This window comes from Pieris napi, chromosome 18 (genome assembly GCF_905475465.1).
Source record: "Pieris napi chromosome 18, ilPieNapi1.2, whole genome shotgun sequence".
NCBI classification, from domain to species: Eukaryota; Metazoa; Arthropoda; class Insecta; order Lepidoptera; family Pieridae; genus Pieris; species Pieris napi.
The window spans coordinates 2,303,052-2,321,207 of record NC_062251.1 but is presented as its reverse complement, the minus strand read 5'-3'; the positions used below and the strand labels follow the sequence as shown (position 1 = coordinate 2,321,207).

Sequence of the window (18,156 nt, the reverse complement as noted above, 5' to 3'; positions counted from 1 at the left end):
ACTTATTTCGGTAAGAGTGGATTCAAGCTTTTTGGAGCCACTTTCTTGCGATTTAAACATTGTTAAAATGAGTGTTTTTATCTCTTCTCTAAAAACGTCAAATCGGTCCACATTCGTATCATCTTCTCTTCTTCTCTTGTTTCTCAAGGCCACATAGTTGGGAGGAGTGATTTGTTCCATTTCCATACCAATTTGATCAATGGCAGATTCAGATAGTGACTTATCTCCAATAGGATTCATCCTTTATTATAATGAGTTTAACAGTTGTCTATTCGATAGTACAAGCAGATGTTTGCAAAAAATGTGAATGCACTAAACAATGGAATGTCCGATAAGAAGTTCCCGATGGCTCAAGGTAAATAGGCCAATAGATAATTAGTGGGCGTGGCCACAGACACCTGTTGCAATCAGCGCGGGCGCAGGACGCAGGTAGTGGTGGTAAGCGGGGCACGAGTGTGACGCTGGTAGGGATGTGGGCGTGGCGTAAATTCACAGCTTTAGGGGATTCGATAAGATTAATATTGAGTGGGATCAATACCTTCGATAGTGGGGTGATCGGGCGCAGTACCAGGAGCGCACGTAGTAATTAGATGGTTGCTTGACTACACTTCACTTTGTTTATGTTCTCCTAGTAGACAGTTATATTTATTTTTCGATTTGAATTTATTAAAATTAAAATACAAATAAAAATAAAGCACTCAGCACGTCTACACCTTATGGCGATCCGGGGGGAAGAGGATGGGGAGAGGAAATGTTATACAATAAATAAATAATGTAGTTATTTTATTTGTGAACAGGCATAACGTTAGGTGAAGAGACGTGTTATAGCTTAATTAGAGCTTATGCCCCCAATGGATAAACCCGATTATATTATAGCTGTTTCTAAAAAAAAAAATATTATCAAAATTGCCTTGTTTTTTCTGTTTATGTACCAAGGAAGCAGAAAGTGGAAAGAGATGTCGAATCATAGTTTGCCATTCCTGCCCATCAACTAAATAATATGACAAAATTTGTTTCTTCCGATTTATGAAAATGTTATACAATAAATAAATAATGTAGTTATTTTATTTGTGAACAGGCATAACGTTAGGTGAAGAGACGTGTTATAGCTTAATTAGAGCTTATGCCCCCAATGGATAAACCCGATTATATTATAGATGTTTCTAAAAAAAAAAATATTATCAAAATTGCCTTGTTTTTTCTGTTTATGTACCAAGGAAGCAGAAAGTGGAAAGAGATGTCGAATCATAGTTTGCCATTCCTGCCCAACAACTAAATAATATGACAAAATTTGTTTCTTCCGATTTATGAAAATGTTATACAATAAATAAATAATGTAGTTATTTTATTTGTGAACAGGCATAACGTTAGGTGAAGAGACTTGTTATAGCTTAATTAGAGCTTATGCCCCCAATGGATAAACCCGATTATATTATAGCTGTTTCTAAAAAAAAAATATCAAAATTGCCTTGTTTTTTCTGTTTATGTACCAAGGAAGCAGAAAGTGGAAAGAGATGTCGAATCATAGTTTGCCATTCCTGCCCAACAACTAAATAATATGTCAAAATTTGTTTCTTCCGATTTATGAAAATGTTATACAATAAATAAATAATGTAGTTATTTTATTTGTGAACAGGCATAACGTTAGGTGAAGAGACGTGTTATAGCTTAATTAGAGCTTATGCCCCCAATGGATAAACCCGATTATATTATAGCTGTTTCTAAAAAAAAAATATTATCAAAATTGCCTTGTTTTTTCTGTTTATGTACCAAGGAAGCAGAAAGTGGAAAGAGATGTCGAATCATAGTTTGCCATTCCTGCCCAACAACTAAATAATATGACAAAATTTGTTTCTTCCGATTTATGAAAATGTTATACAATAAATAAATAATGTAGTTATTTTATTTGTGAACAGGCATAACGTTAGGTGAAGAGACGTGTTATAGCTTAATTAGAGCTTATGCCCCCAATGGATAAACCCGATTATATTATAGCTGTTTCTAAAAAAAAAAATATTATCAAAATTGCCTGGTTTTTTCTGTTTATGTACCAAGGAAGCAGAAAGTGGAAAGAGATGTCAAATCATAGTTTGCCATTCCTGCCCAACAACTAAATAATATGACAAAATTTGTTTCTTCCGATTTATGAAAATGTTATACAATAAATAAATAATGTAGTTATTTTATTTGTGAACAGGCATAACGTTAGGTGAAGAGACGTGTTATAGCTTAATTAGAGCTTATGCCCCCAATGGATAAACCCGATTATATTATAGCTGTTTCTAAAAAAAAAAATATTATCAAAATTGCCTTGTTTTTTCTGTTTATGTACCAAGGAAGCAGAAAGTGGAAAGAGATGTCAAATCATAGTTTGCCATTCCTGCCCAACAACTAAATAATATGACAAAATTTGTTTCTTCCGATTTATGAAAATGTTATACAATAAATAAATAATGTAGTTATTTTATTTGTGAACAGGCATAACGTTAGGTGAAGAGACGTGTTATAGCTTAATTAGAGCTTATGCCCCCAATGGATAAACCCGATTATATTATAGCTGTTTCTAAAAAAAAATATTATCAAAATTGCCTTGTTTTTTCTGTTTATGTACCAAGGAAGCAGAAAGTGGAAAGAGATGTCGAATCATAGTTTGCCATTCCTGCCCAACAACTAAATAATATGACAAAATTTGTTTCTTCCGATTTATGAAAATGTTATACAATAAATAAATAATGTAGTTATTTTATTTGTGAACAGGCATAACGTTAGGTGAAGAGACGTGTTATAGCTTAATTAGAGCTTATGCCCCCAATGGATAAACCCGATTATATTATAGCTGTTTCTAAAAAAAAAAATATTATCAAAATTGCCTGGTTTTTTCTGTTTATGTACCAAGGAAGCAGAAAGTGGAAAGAGATGTCAAATCATAGTTTGCCATTCCTGCCCAACAACTAAATAATATGACAAAATTTGTTTCTTCCGATTTATGAAAATGTTATACAATAAATAAATAATGTAGTTATTTTATTTGTGAACAGGCATAACGTTAGGTGAAGAGACGTGTTATAGCTTAATTAGAGCTTATGCCCCCAATGGATAAACCCGATTATATTATAGCTGTTTCTAAAAAAAAAAATATTATCAAAATTGCCTTGTTTTTTCTGTTTATGTACCAAGGAAGCAGAAAGTGGAAAGAGATGTCAAATCATAGTTTGCCATTCCTGCCCATCAACTAAATAATATGACAAAATTTGTTTCTTCCGATTTATGAAAATGTTATACAATAAATAAATAATGTAGTTATTTTATTTGTGAACAGGCATAACGTTAGGTGAAGAGACGTGTTATAGCTTAATTAGAGCTTATGCCCCCAATGGATAAACCCGATTATATTATAGCTGTTTCTAAAAAAAAAAATATTATCAAAATTGCCTTGTTTTTTCTGTTTATGTACCAAGGAAGCAGAAAGTGGAAAGAGATGTCAAATCATAGTTTGCCATTCCTGCCCATCAACTAAATAATATGACAAAATTTGTTTCTTCCGATTTATGAAAATGTTATACAATAAATAAATAATGTAGTTATTTTATTTGTGAACAGGCATAACGTTAGGTGAAGAGACGTGTTATAGCTTAATTAGAGCTTATGCCCCCAATGGATAAACCCGATTATATTATAGCTGTTTCTAAAAAAAAAAATATTATCAAAATTGCCTTGTTTTTTCTGTTTATGTACCAAGGAAGCAGAAAGTGGAAAGAGATGTCGAATCATAGTTTGCCATTCCTGCCCAACAACTAAATAATATGACAAAATTTGTTTCTTCCGATTTATGAAAATGTTATACAATAAATAAATAATGTAGTTATTTTATTTGTGAACAGGCATAACGTTAGGTGAAGAGACGTGTTATAGCTTAATTAGAGCTTATGCCCCCAATGGATAAACCCGATTATATTATAGCTGTTTCTAAAAAAAAAAATATTATCAAAATTGCCTGGTTTTTTCTGTTTATGTACCAAGGAAGCAGAAAGTGGAAAGAGATGTCAAATCATAGTTTGCCATTCCTGCCCAACAACTAAATAATATGACAAAATTTGTTTCTTCCGATTTATGAAAATGTTATACAATAAATAAATAATGTAGTTATTTTATTTGTGAACAGGCATAACGTTAGGTGAAGAGACGTGTTATAGCTTAATTAGAGCTTATGCCCCCAATGGATAAACCCGATTATATTATAGCTGTTTCTAAAAAAAAAAATATTATCAAAATTGCCTTGTTTTTTCTGTTTATGTACCAAGGAAGCAGAAAGTGGAAAGAGATGTCAAATCATAGTTTGCCATTCCTGCCCATCAACTAAATAATATGACAAAATTTGTTTCTTCCGATTTATGAAAATGTTATACAATAAATAAATAATGTAGTTATTTTATTTGTGAACAGGCATAACGTTAGGTGAAGAGACGTGTTATAGCTTAATTAGAGCTTATGCCCCCAATGGATAAACCCGATTATATTATAGCTGTTTCTAAAAAAAAAAATATTATCAAAATTGCCTTGTTTTTTCTGTTTATGTACCAAGGAAGCAGAAAGTGGAAAGAGATGTCGAATCATAGTTTGCCATTCCTGCCCAACAACTAAATAATATGACAAAATTTGTTTCTTCCGATTTATGAAAATGTTATACAATAAATAAATAATGTAGTTATTTTATTTGTGAACAGGCATAACGTTAGGTGAAGAGACGTGTTATAGCTTAATTAGAGCTTATGCCCCCAATGGATAAACCCGATTATATTATAGCTGTTTCTAAAAAAAAAATACTATCAAAATTGCCTTGTTTTTTCTGTTTATGTACCAAGGAAGCAGAAAGTGGAAAGAGATGTCGAATCATAGTTTGCCATTCCTGCCCAACAACTAAATAATATGACAAAATTTGTTTCTTCCGATTTATGAAAATGTTATACAATAAATAAATAATGTAGTTATTTTATTTGTGAACAGGCATAACGTTAGGTGAAGAGACGTGTTATAGCTTAATTAGAGCTTATGCCCCCAATGGATAAACCCGATTATATTATACATGTTTCTAAAAAAAAAAATACTATCAAAATTGCCTTGTTTTTTCTGTTTATGTACCAAGGAAGCAGAAAGTGGAAAGAGATGTCGAATCATAGTTTGCCATTCCTGCCCAACAACTAAATAATATGTCAAAATTTGTTTCTTCCGATTTATGAAAATGTTATACAATAAATAAATAATGTAGTTATTTTATTTGTGAACAGGCATAACGTTAGGTGAAGAGACGTGTTATAGCTTAATTAGAGCTTATGCCCCCAATGGATAAACCCGATTATATTATAGCTGTTTCTAAAAAAAAAAATATTATCAAAATTGCCTTGTTTTTTCTGTTTATGTACCAAGGAAGCAGAAAGTGGAAAGAGATGTCGAATCATAGTTTGCCATTCCTGCCCAACAACTAAATAATATGACAAAATTTGTTTCTTCCGATTTATGAAAATGTTATACAATAAATAAATAATGTAGTTATTTTATTTGTGAACAGGCATAACGTTAGGTGAAGAGACGTGTTATAGCTTAATTAGAGCTTATGCCCCCAATGGATAAACCCGATTATATTATAGCTGTTTCTAAAAAAAAAAATACTATCAAAATTGCCTTGTTTTTTCTGTTTATGTACCAAGGAAGCAGAAAGTGGAAAGAGATGTCAAATCATAGTTTGCCATTCCTGCCCATCAACTAAATAATATGACAAAATTTGTTTCTTCCGATTTATGAAAATGTTATACAATAAATAAATAATGTAGTTATTTTATTTGTGAACAGGCATAACGTTAGGTGAAGAGACGTGTTATAGCTTAATTAGAGCTTATGCCCCCAATGGATAAACCCGATTATATTATACATGTTTCTAAAAAAAAAAATACTATCAAAATTGCCTTGTTTTTTCTGTTTATGTACCAAGGAAGCAGAAAGTGGAAAGAGATGTCGAATCATAGTTTGCCATTCCTGCCCAACAACTAAATAATATGTCAAAATTTGTTTCTTCCGATTTATGAAAATGTTATACAATAAATAAATAATGTAGTTATTTTATTTGTGAACAGGCATAACGTTAGGTGAAGAGACGTGTTATAGCTTAATTAGAGCTTATGCCCCCAATGGATAAACCCGATTATATTATAGCTGTTTCTAAAAAAAAAAATATTATCAAAATTGCCTTGTTTTTTCTGTTTATGTACCAAGGAAGCAGAAAGTGGAAAGAGATGTCGAATCATAGTTTGCCATTCCTGCCCAACAACTAAATAATATGACAAAATTTGTTTCTTCCGATTTATGAAAATGTTATACAATAAATAAATAATGTAGTTATTTTATTTGTGAACAGGCATAACGTTAGGTGAAGAGACGTGTTAAAGCTTAATTAGAGCTTATGCCCCCAATGGATAAACCCGATTATATTATAGCTGTTTCTAAAAAAAAAAATATTATCAAAATTGCCTTGTTTTTTCTGTTTATGTACCAAGGAAGCAGAAAGTGGAAAGAGATGTCGAATCATAGTTTGCCATTCCTGCCCATCAACTAAATAATATGACAAAATTTGTTTCTTCCGATTTATGAAAATGTTATACAATAAATAAATAATGTAGTTATTTTATTTGTGAACAGGCATAACGTTAGGTGAAGAGACGTGTTATAGCTTAATTAGAGCTTATGCCCCCAATGGATAAACCCGATTATATTATAGATGTTTCTAAAAAAAAAAATATTATCAAAATTGCCTTGTTTTTTCTGTTTATGTACCAAGGAAGCAGAAAGTGGAAAGAGATGTCGAATCATAGTTTGCCATTCCTGCCCAACAACTAAATAATATGACAAAATTTGTTTCTTCCGATTTATGAAAATGTTATACAATAAATAAATAATGTAGTTATTTTATTTGTGAACAGGCATAACGTTAGGTGAAGAGACGTGTTATAGCTTAATTAGAGCTTATGCCCCCAATGGATAAACCCGATTATATTATAGCTGTTTCTAAAAAAAAAAATATCAAAATTGCCTTGTTTTTTCTGTTTATGTACCAAGGAAGCAGAAAGTGGAAAGAGATGTCGAATCATAGTTTGCCATTCCTGCCCAACAACTAAATAATATGACAAAATTTGTTTCTTCCGATTTATGAAAATGTTATACAATAAATAAATAATGTAGTTATTTTATTTGTGAACAGGCATAACGTTAGGTGAAGAGACGTGTTATAGCTTAATTAGAGCTTATGCCCCCAATGGATAAACCCGATTATATTATAGCTGTTTCTAAAAAAAAAAATATTATCAAAATTGCCTGGTTTTTTCTGTTTATGTACCAAGGAAGCAGAAAGTGGAAAGAGATGTCAAATCATAGTTTGCCATTCCTGCCCAACAACTAAATAATATGACAAAATTTGTTTCTTCCGATTTATGAAAATGTTATACAATAAATAAATAATGTAGTTATTTTATTTGTGAACAGGCATAACGTTAGGTGAATTGACGTGTTATAGCTTAATTAGAGCTTATGCCCCCAATGGATAAACCCGATTATATTATAGCTGTTTCTAAAAAAAAAAATATTATCAAAATTGCCTTGTTTTTTCTGTTTATGTACCAAGGAAGCAGAAAGTGGAAAGAGATGTCAAATCATAGTTTGCCATTCCTGCCCATCAACTAAATAATATGACAAAATTTGTTTCTTCCGATTTATGAAAATGTTATACAATAAATAAATAATGTAGTTATTTTATTTGTGAACAGGCATAACGTTAGGTGAAGAGACGTGTTATAGCTTAATTAGAGCTTATGCCCCCAATGGATAAACCCGATTATATTATAGCTGTTTCTAAAAAAAAAAATATTATCAAAATTGCCTTGTTTTTTCTGTTTATGTACCAAGGAAGCAGAAAGTGGAAAGAGATGTCGAATCATAGTTTGCCATTCCTGCCCAACAACTAAATAATATGACAAAATTTGTTTCTTCCGATTTATGAAAATGTTATACAATAAATAAATAATGTAGTTATTTTATTTGTGAACAGGCATAACGTTAGGTGAAGAGACGTGTTATAGCTTAATTAGAGCTTATGCCCCCAATGGATAAACCCGATTATATTATAGCTGTTTCTAAAAAAAAAAATACTATCAAAATTGCCTTGTTTTTTCTGTTTATGTACCAAGGAAGCAGAAAGTGGAAAGAGATGTCGAATCATAGTTTGCCATTCCTGCCCAACAACTAAATAATATGACAAAATTTGTTTCTTCCGATTTATGAAAATGTTATACAATAAATAAATAATGTAGTTATTTTATTTGTGAACAGGCATAACGTTAGGTGAAGAGACGTGTTATAGCTTAATTAGAGCTTATGCCCCCAATGGATAAACCCGATTATATTATAGCTGTTTCTAAAAAAAAAAATATTATCAAAATTGCCTTGTTTTTTCTGTTTATGTACCAAGGAAGCAGAAAGTGGAAAGAGATGTCGAATCATAGTTTGCCATTCCTGCCCAACAACTAAATAATATGACAAAATTTGTTTCTTCCGATTTATGAAAATGTTATACAATAAATAAATAATGTAGTTATTTTATTTGTGAACAGGCATAACGTTAGGTGAAGAGACGTGTTATAGCTTAATTAGAGCTTATGCCCCCAATGGATAAACCCGATTATATTATAGCTGTTTCTAAAAAAAAAAATATTATCAAAATTGCCTTGTTTTTTCTGTTTATGTACCAAGGAAGCAGAAAGTGGAAAGAGATGTCGAATCATAGTTTGCCATTCCTGCCCAACAACTAAATAATATGTCAAAATTTGTTTCTTCCGATTTATGAAAATGTTATACAATAAATAAATAATGTAGTTATTTTATTTGTGAACAGGCATAACGTTAGGTGAAGAGACGTGTTATAGCTTAATTAGAGCTTATGCCCCCAATGGATAAACCCGATTATATTATAGCTGTTTCTAAAAAAAAAAATATTATCAAAATTGCCTTGTTTTTTCTGTTTATGTACCAAGGAAGCAGAAAGTGGAAAGAGATGTCGAATCATAGTTTGCCATTCCTGCCCAACAACTAAATAATATGACAAAATTTGTTTCTTCCGATTTATGAAAATGTTATACAATAAATAAATAATGTAGTTATTTTATTTGTGAACAGGCATAACGTTAGGTGAAGAGACGTGTTAAAGCTTAATTAGAGCTTATGCCCCCAATGGATAAACCCGATTATATTATAGCTGTTTCTAAAAAAAAAAATATTATCAAAATTGCCTTGTTTTTTCTGTTTATGTACCAAGGAAGCAGAAAGTGGAAAGAGATGTCGAATCATAGTTTGCCATTCCTGCCCATCAACTAAATAATATGACAAAATTTGTTTCTTCCGATTTATGAAAATGTTATACAATAAATAAATAATGTAGTTATTTTATTTGTGAACAGGCATAACGTTAGGTGAAGAGACGTGTTATAGCTTAATTAGAGCTTATGCCCCCAATGGATAAACCCGATTATATTATAGATGTTTCTAAAAAAAAAAATATTATCAAAATTGCCTTGTTTTTTCTGTTTATGTACCAAGGAAGCAGAAAGTGGAAAGAGATGTCGAATCATAGTTTGCCATTCCTGCCCAACAACTAAATAATATGACAAAATTTGTTTCTTCCGATTTATGAAAATGTTATACAATAAATAAATAATGTAGTTATTTTATTTGTGAACAGGCATAACGTTAGGTGAAGAGACGTGTTATAGCTTAATTAGAGCTTATGCCCCCAATGGATAAACCCGATTATATTATAGCTGTTTCTAAAAAAAAAATATCAAAATTGCCTTGTTTTTTCTGTTTATGTACCAAGGAAGCAGAAAGTGGAAAGAGATGTCGAATCATAGTTTGCCATTCCTGCCCAACAACTAAATAATATGTCAAAATTTGTTTCTTCCGATTTATGAAAATGTTATACAATAAATAAATAATGTAGTTATTTTATTTGTGAACAGGCATAACGTTAGGTGAAGAGACGTGTTATAGCTTAATTAGAGCTTATGCCCCCAATGGATAAACCCGATTATATTATAGCTGTTTCTAAAAAAAAAAATATTATCAAAATTGCCTGGTTTTTTCTGTTTATGTACCAAGGAAGCAGAAAGTGGAAAGAGATGTCAAATCATAGTTTGCCATTCCTGCCCAACAACTAAATAATATGACAAAATTTGTTTCTTCCGATTTATGAAAATGTTATACAATAAATAAATAATGTAGTTATTTTATTTGTGAACAGGCATAACGTTAGGTGAATTGACGTGTTATAGCTTAATTAGAGCTTATGCCCCCAATGGATAAACCCGATTATATTATAGCTGTTTCTAAAAAAAAAAATATTATCAAAATTGCCTTGTTTTTTCTGTTTATGTACCAAGGAAGCAGAAAGTGGAAAGAGATGTCAAATCATAGTTTGCCACTCCTGCCCATCAACTAAATAATATGACAAAATTTGTTTCTTCCGATTTATGAAAATGTTATACAATAAATAAATAATGTAGTTATTTTATTTGTGAACAGGCATAACGTTAGGTGAAGAGACGTGTTATAGCTTAATTAGAGCTTATGCCCCCAATGGATAAACCCGATTATATTATAGCTGTTTCTAAAAAAAAAAATATTATCAAAATTGCCTTGTTTTTTCTGTTTATGTACCAAGGAAGCAGAAAGTGGAAAGAGATGTCGAATCATAGTTTGCCATTCCTGCCCAACAACTAAATAATATGACAAAATTTGTTTCTTCCGATTTATGAAAATGTTATACAATAAATAAATAATGTAGTTATTTTATTTGTGAACAGGCATAACGTTAGGTGAAGAGACGTGTTATAGCTTAATTAGAGCTTATGCCCCCAATGGATAAACCCGATTATATTATAGCTGTTTCTAAAAAAAAAAATACTATCAAAATTGCCTTGTTTTTTCTGTTTATGTACCAAGGAAGCAGAAAGTGGAAAGAGATGTCGAATCATAGTTTGCCATTCCTGCCCAACAACTAAATAATATGACAAAATTTGTTTCTTCCGATTTATGAAAATGTTATACAATAAATAAATAATGTAGTTATTTTATTTGTGAACAGGCATAACGTTAGGTGAAGAGACGTGTTATAGCTTAATTAGAGCTTATGCCCCCAATGGATAAACCCGATTATATTATAGCTGTTTCTAAAAAAAAAAATATTATCAAAATTGCCTTGTTTTTTCTGTTTATGTACCAAGGAAGCAGAAAGTGGAAAGAGATGTCGAATCATAGTTTGCCATTCCTGCCCAACAACTAAATAATATGACAAAATTTGTTTCTTCCGATTTATGAAAATGTTATACAATAAATAAATAATGTAGTTATTTTATTTGTGAACAGGCATAACGTTAGGTGAAGAGACGTGTTATAGCTTAATTAGAGCTTATGCCCCCAATGGATAAACCCGATTATATTATAGCTGTTTCTAAAAAAAAAAATATTATCAAAATTGCCTTGTTTTTTCTGTTTATGTACCAAGGAAGCAGAAAGTGGAAAGAGATGTCGAATCATAGTTTGCCATTCCTGCCCAACAACTAAATAATATGACAAAATTTGTTTCTTCCGATTTATGAAAATGTTATACGGGTCATTCCACGTCAAATCGACCAATAGTTGGACTCGACCCCTTTTGATTTTGTTAAACTGAACGCAACCACTTAATATTATGTAGTCTGTATCTGTCAATGTAATCTGTATCTGTCAATGTAGTCTGTTATAATAATTGTGTAGCCCCTGTCTTTTCCAAGAAATTGAGCGGTTCGCACCATTGTCTAACTCAGCTGTTTTATTTATTTCTCTTTACTAAATTCCTACTCTAAAATAGTTTGTAACAGGTTATGGGCCCAGACGCCCGGATAGAAATAGGGAAGTAGGATTAATAAAGTGAAAGGCATCACGTTGATGCAAATTGATTTCGTGATACGTCGCGACGTCATTAACTTTTCAGCTTACAATGGCGGACCCCCGTTTTGCTCAAATTGATCGTTTGGCGGGCCGTGATAATTATCCTACATGGAGTTTCGCGGTGAAAACCTTTTTAGAGCATGAAGATTTGTGGAAATGTGTCGAGACATCGGGCATGGCTTTTACGAAGACCGAAGATACGAAGGCAAGGTCAAAAATAGTCCTTCTAGTTGACCCTATGAACTATGTTCATATCCAGGATGCCACCACGGCTAAGGAGGTATGGGATAACCTGAGAAAGGCTTTTGATGACTCCGGCTTGTTGAGGAAGGTAGGTCTTCTGCGAGAACTAATTACAACAGATCTGGAAAGTTGTGGTAGTGTTGAGAACTATGTCAACAAAATCATCACATGTGCACACAAGCTTCGTAATATAAAATTCATTGTAGATGATGAGGGGCTCGGCACACTATTATTAGCCGGGTTACCAGAGTCATATAGGCCTATGATTATGGCTATGGAAAGCTCAGGTGTGTCCATCACTGCTGATTTAGTTAAAACAAAGATTTTACAGGATGTAAAGTCTCCAGACAACTCATCTGTTTTTTTTTCAAATTTCCACAAAGGCAAGGCAAAGAATAGTAAATGTTCAGGTTCTAAAGCAAATAGTAAAGGTCCCAGGTGCTTTAGGTGCAATAGGCATGGTCATTTAGCCAAATTTTGTGCCTCAAACAGCTCAAATCAAAAGAATAAGTCTGAAACTATTAATACTTCTTCTAGCTATGTTGCAGCGTTTCCAGCCTCACCAGGCCTAGAGAGTGGATGCTGGTACATTGATTCAGGAGCTGCAATGCACATGACAAACAAGAGAGATTGGCTTTATGACTACGGACCTGCTTTAGTAACAAACATTAAAGTTGCAGACAACAAAATATTAACAGTAAAAGGCTGTGGTAAAGTAAATATAGAAACATATGATGGTGAAAGTGAATTAAAAATTGGTACAATACAAGTAAAAAATGTTTTATATGTGCCAGATTTGGCTGTTAATCTTCTGTCAGTCCGCCAAATGACACAGAATAACTGTCAAGTAAAATTTAGTAAGAATACATGTAATGTTTATAAAGAGTCTAAATTAATTCTCACTGGATATATAAAGAACAATTTATATGTGGTTCATAATGAAACTTATGCTTTGATGTCATCTGTACATCTATGGCATCAAAGGATGGGTCATCTAAATTATAATGATCTTCAGAAACTTAATGAGTCTACAGAAGGAGCAGATATAGAATCAAGTAGAGAGGAGCATGTGGTATGTAATACTTGCTTAAAAGGTAAGCAAACAAGGCAACCATTCAAACATGCTGGCACAAGGGCTTCCGCCCTCCTGGAGTTGGTGCATTCAGACGTATGTGGGCCAATGGAGGAAAAGTCTCTCGGTGGTGCCAGATATTATGTCACTTTTGTCGACGATTGGTCTAGAAAGGTATTTGTTTACTTTATCAGCTCTAAATCACAAGTACTCGAAAAGTTTAAAGATTTTAAGCTACTAGTAGAGAATCAATTAAATGCTAAAATTAAAACACTAAGATCTGACAATGGAAAGGAGTATGTCAATGAAGCATTTGATAAGGTTTGTAGGGATTCTGGTATCAAACGTCAACTCACTATACCCTATACCCCCGAACAGAACGGCATGAGTGAGAGGATGAACCGAACTTTAACAGAACGTGCTAAATGTATGCTTATTAATTCTGGCCTACCTAAGAAGTTTTGGGCTGAGGCAGTAGCCACCGCTGCATATGTTATCAATCGCTCACCAACAAAGTCTTTACAATATAAAACTCCTGAGGAATTATGGTCCGGCATTAAACCTAATATCAGTAACATTAAAGTGTTTGGTTGCAGAGCTATGATGCATGTGCCAAAGGAGAAGAGGTTAAAATGGGACTGTAAGTCAAAAGAGGTTATATTTGTAGGTTATTGTTTAGAGTCCAAGGGTTATAGATTGTTTGACAAAACTGAAGGAAAAGTAATGAGAAGCAGAGATGTAATGTTCCTAGAAGAAAGTGTAAATAAAGATTTTGCTTTTCTACCACTTACTGAATCGCAAGTAGTTATAAATGAAGATAATTTAGATGATACTACTGACATGACTTTAAAGGAAATTGATAGTGCAGTCTGTGCAAGTGATGATGATTATGTCCCGGAGCATTCTATATCCAGGAGTGAATCACCTATAAACAGAATTAATTTAAGGCCTAGAAAACACAGAGCTATGCCTACCTTTCTCTGTCAGAATGAAATTGAGAAATCTATTGAGCCAGATCCTGAAACATTGGAGCAAGCCTTGCAATGTGAAAACTCACAAAAATGGATAAGTGCCATGGATGATGAATACAATTCATTATTGGAAAATAATACATGGACTCTGTCAAAACTCCCTTATGGAAGGGTTGCTATTCCCTGCAGATGGGTATTTAAAACTAAAATAGATGGCGATGGAAACGTCACAAGATATAAGGCGAGGTTGGTTATAAAAGGTTATCAGCAGGAACAATATATAGATTACAATGAAGTCTACGCACCTGTTGTGAGATTAAGTTCCATTAGATACCTGCTTGCAATAGCAGCTAAATATCAGCTCAAGATAGAACAGCTGGATGCTGTCACAGCATTTTTACAGGGTGACATAGATGTGGAGCTATACATGTCACAACCATCCAGATATGATAATGGGACAAAAGAAGTTTGCAAATTGAATAAATCAATATATGGTTTGAAGCAAGCCAGTAGAACTTGGAACAAAAAGCTTGATAATTTTTTGAGTAGTATTGGATTTTCAAAATCGAATGTAGATCCTTGTGTCTACTATAAATATGAAAATGAACATGTTATGTTTATAACTATATATGTTGATGACATTTTGTTGTTTCACAACTGTCAGGAGTCAGCAAACAATATAAAAGTAAAAATGAAGAATAATTTCAAAATGAATGAGCTTGGAATTGCTTATTGTTATATTGGACTTTGTATTTCATACAGTTCAGAAGGAATAGCCATTGATCAAACTAGGTACATAGAAAATACATTAAGACGTTTTGGTATGGAACAATGTAACTCAGTAGGAACTCCAATGGAACCGAATATAAAGTTTTCAAGTTCTGAAAAATTTGAAAGTATACCTTACCAGGAAGCCACTGGCTGCTTATTATACATCTCACAAGGAACAAGGCCAGATATATGCTATGCAGTGCATACATTATGTCGATATAATAGTTCTCATACAGAAGAGCATTGGAATGCTGTTAAGAGGTTATTTCGATACTTACAAGGTACAAAGTATCTACAGCTTGTATACAAAAGTAATGTTGATGAAGAAATTACTGGATACTCAGACTCTGATTGGGCTTCCTGTACTGAAGACAGAAAATCATGTACTGGGTACATTTTTAATTTCCAGGGTGCAGCGATATCTTGGAATTCAAAAAGGCAGCAAACTGTTGCCTTGTCTACTACTGAGGCAGAGTATATGGCGCTCTCAGCTGCTACTCAAGAAGCTATGTGGCTGAGACAGTTGCACTGTGAACTGTGGCCTTCTTTAAAGGTTACACCTATTACTTTGTACTGTGATAATCAAAGTGCTATTAAACTTACAGGTACTTACAGTTATCATGCTAGGAGTAAACACATTGATGTTCGTCACCACTATCTGAGGAACAAAGTTGAATGTGGTGATGTCAAGATTGAATATGTGGGCACTGATTCGATGGTTGCTGACTGCCTCACCAAAGCCCTACCGAAGCCCAAACACCAGCACTTCCTCATCGCTATGGGTTTGCGTTCAAGGGAGGCTGTTAAACTGAACGCAACCACTTAATATTATGTAGTCTGTATCTGTCAATGTAATCTGTATCTGTCAATGTAGTCTGTTATAATAATTGTATAGCCCCTGTCTTTTCCAAGAAATTGAGCGGTTCGCACCATTGTCTAACTCAGCTGTTTTATTTATTTCTCTTTACTAAATTCCTACTCTAAATTCTAAAATAGTTTGTAACAGATTTGGATAAATTTTGGTCAGAAGTTTTCTTTTATCCTATAACGAAGTTCTGCCAAAGGAAAAAAATTAAAAATTTTTTTTTCAAAAGTTATGCAAAATCCAAAATTTCACTATTTTCCATATTTTTTAAATTTATGTTTCAAAAATCTCGAAAACTATTGCAATTAAAAAAATCGCTTATGGTAAACTTCAAAGGGGACACTTGGGGCTATAAAAAATAAAAAAAATCCAAAATTTTTTTTTGAAAAATCTCCAATTTGTGAAATTTTGAATTTTTGAAAATTGTCAAAATTGACCGTCGACAATAAATTTTTGGCTCAAATTTTTTTGTGTACTACCTTGTACCAATCCTAAAAGATCCTGAAATTTTCGGAACTGTGTTTTTTGTTTTTTCAAAAATATGAATTTTTGAAATTTGTAAAAAAAAAAATTTTTGGATTTTTTTTTTTAATCAGTTTGGCAAATCGCGTAATTTTGATATTTTGAACAGTTGAAATTTCATTTAGTGGCATAATGATGAGAAAAAAAACATTAATGATATTTGTTTATTATTGGTTATTAATTTATTTAATAGGGCTTTTTACGTGTAAGTTTACTTGACATTCTGTTACGAAAAATTTTTTTTCTTCAATTCTTCAGTTACTGTTGTTGCTCCTTTTCTTTTTCTTAACCTGAAAAATGATAATATGACTTAAATCTTTAAACCCAAACTTAAAATAGATAAAGTACTAACAGAAATTTCAGATTTTTACCTGCTTTTAATATATGGTTCTTCAACGAACTCGTAGATATCTGTATTTTTTAACCGAAAATCCTTTCCTTCCTCAGATGAGGATGAGGTTTTTACTCTCATCACATCATTTGAAATGGGAATAGCGGCATGACAATTTCGGATTCCTTGTACTGGCAGAGCATTTTTAAATCTCTGGTTAAGTTTTTTTTGAGTACGCTGAATCTGCTCATTTGAAACAAAGTCACAATTGATTCCGTGAACATTTTCTTTTGCCCATTGGAATAGCTCATCAGGTGTTTGAATTTGGTCGTCAGCTTTAGATTGGAGGTTGGCTCTGTCAACCTTCCGTTTTAATGTTCCGCCTAAACCATCACTTGGACCTTTTCCATGTGAAGTTGCAAAATAATGCCATTCCGCTGGTATTTGAAAATCTTCCTCATGATGCAGCAAGTTCAGCAAATTGTACCGATTTTTATATTGAGATGCTGCACCATCCGAAAAATAAATTATTTTAGAAATGTCTGGGATTTTATTTTTCAGAAACGATGTCAGTACTTCCTGGAAACTATAAACTGCTGTTGTATTATGCGTCAAGTTGTCTGAAATGATTATCAAATTTAGAGGTACTATATTGTCGACATTTTCATCAATGGATCTATAATAGCAAGCAAATGGATGGATTGTCGCTTGACTATTATTCCAATAAGCTCCTTGGACACTGTTTTGAAGTAAAAATGAGTAATTTTCTGAGAAGTCAGCAACAACAAGTACTTGTCCAACTTCGAGATTATTTTTCGTAGTTTGAAAAAATTCAGCCTGTTGACGAGCAATAAAATCATGCTGAAGGAATTTTGGAATAGATTCTACCAAATTATCAACGAAATCATCAGTTGATTTCACAATCGTTTCCAAAGAACATCGATCTACTTGAGTCCATTGTTTATACGTTATTTCATCTACAAAGTTATCATTGCAAATATTTTCGATCGTTCTTCTTAATTCGGTCGAGCCAGGACAGTTACTACAGGTTCCCAAATAGCAGTCACTCGTAGGCCGAGGACAAATAACCATTTTCAAGCAATCTCGATATGAAGAAAACGGTTGACTTTCATCGCTACATTTTAATTTGTCAAGTTTTGCACCATGAAATGACAGTTTAAAATTTTCGTGAATGAGACAGACACAAACTACGTGAGTGCCAGATGAACCTGCTAGAACACATTCCCCCTGAATGCAGACTAGCAAATTTTGAAAAACTGACTTTTTCAAATGGGTATTTCTGCTTGAACAATTGATAAATTTCATTTAAATTACCCAAAATCAGCCGTTTTTGTTT

At 32.6% G+C, this 18,156-nt stretch overlaps 1 long non-coding RNA gene across 1 annotated transcript; it reads right to left on the bottom strand.

Annotated features, from left to right (window-relative positions):
* Positions 1 to 16,618: 16,618 nt before the first annotated feature.
* LOC125058841 lies at positions 16,619 to 17,812 on the bottom strand. Its single transcript, XR_007118544.1, has 2 exons — positions 16,840 to 17,812; positions 16,619 to 16,758 (listed from the first exon to the last, which is right to left on the bottom strand). It is a non-coding gene; the product is annotated as an uncharacterized LOC125058841 (long non-coding RNA).
* Between the last annotated feature and the right edge of the window lie 344 nt (positions 17,813 to 18,156).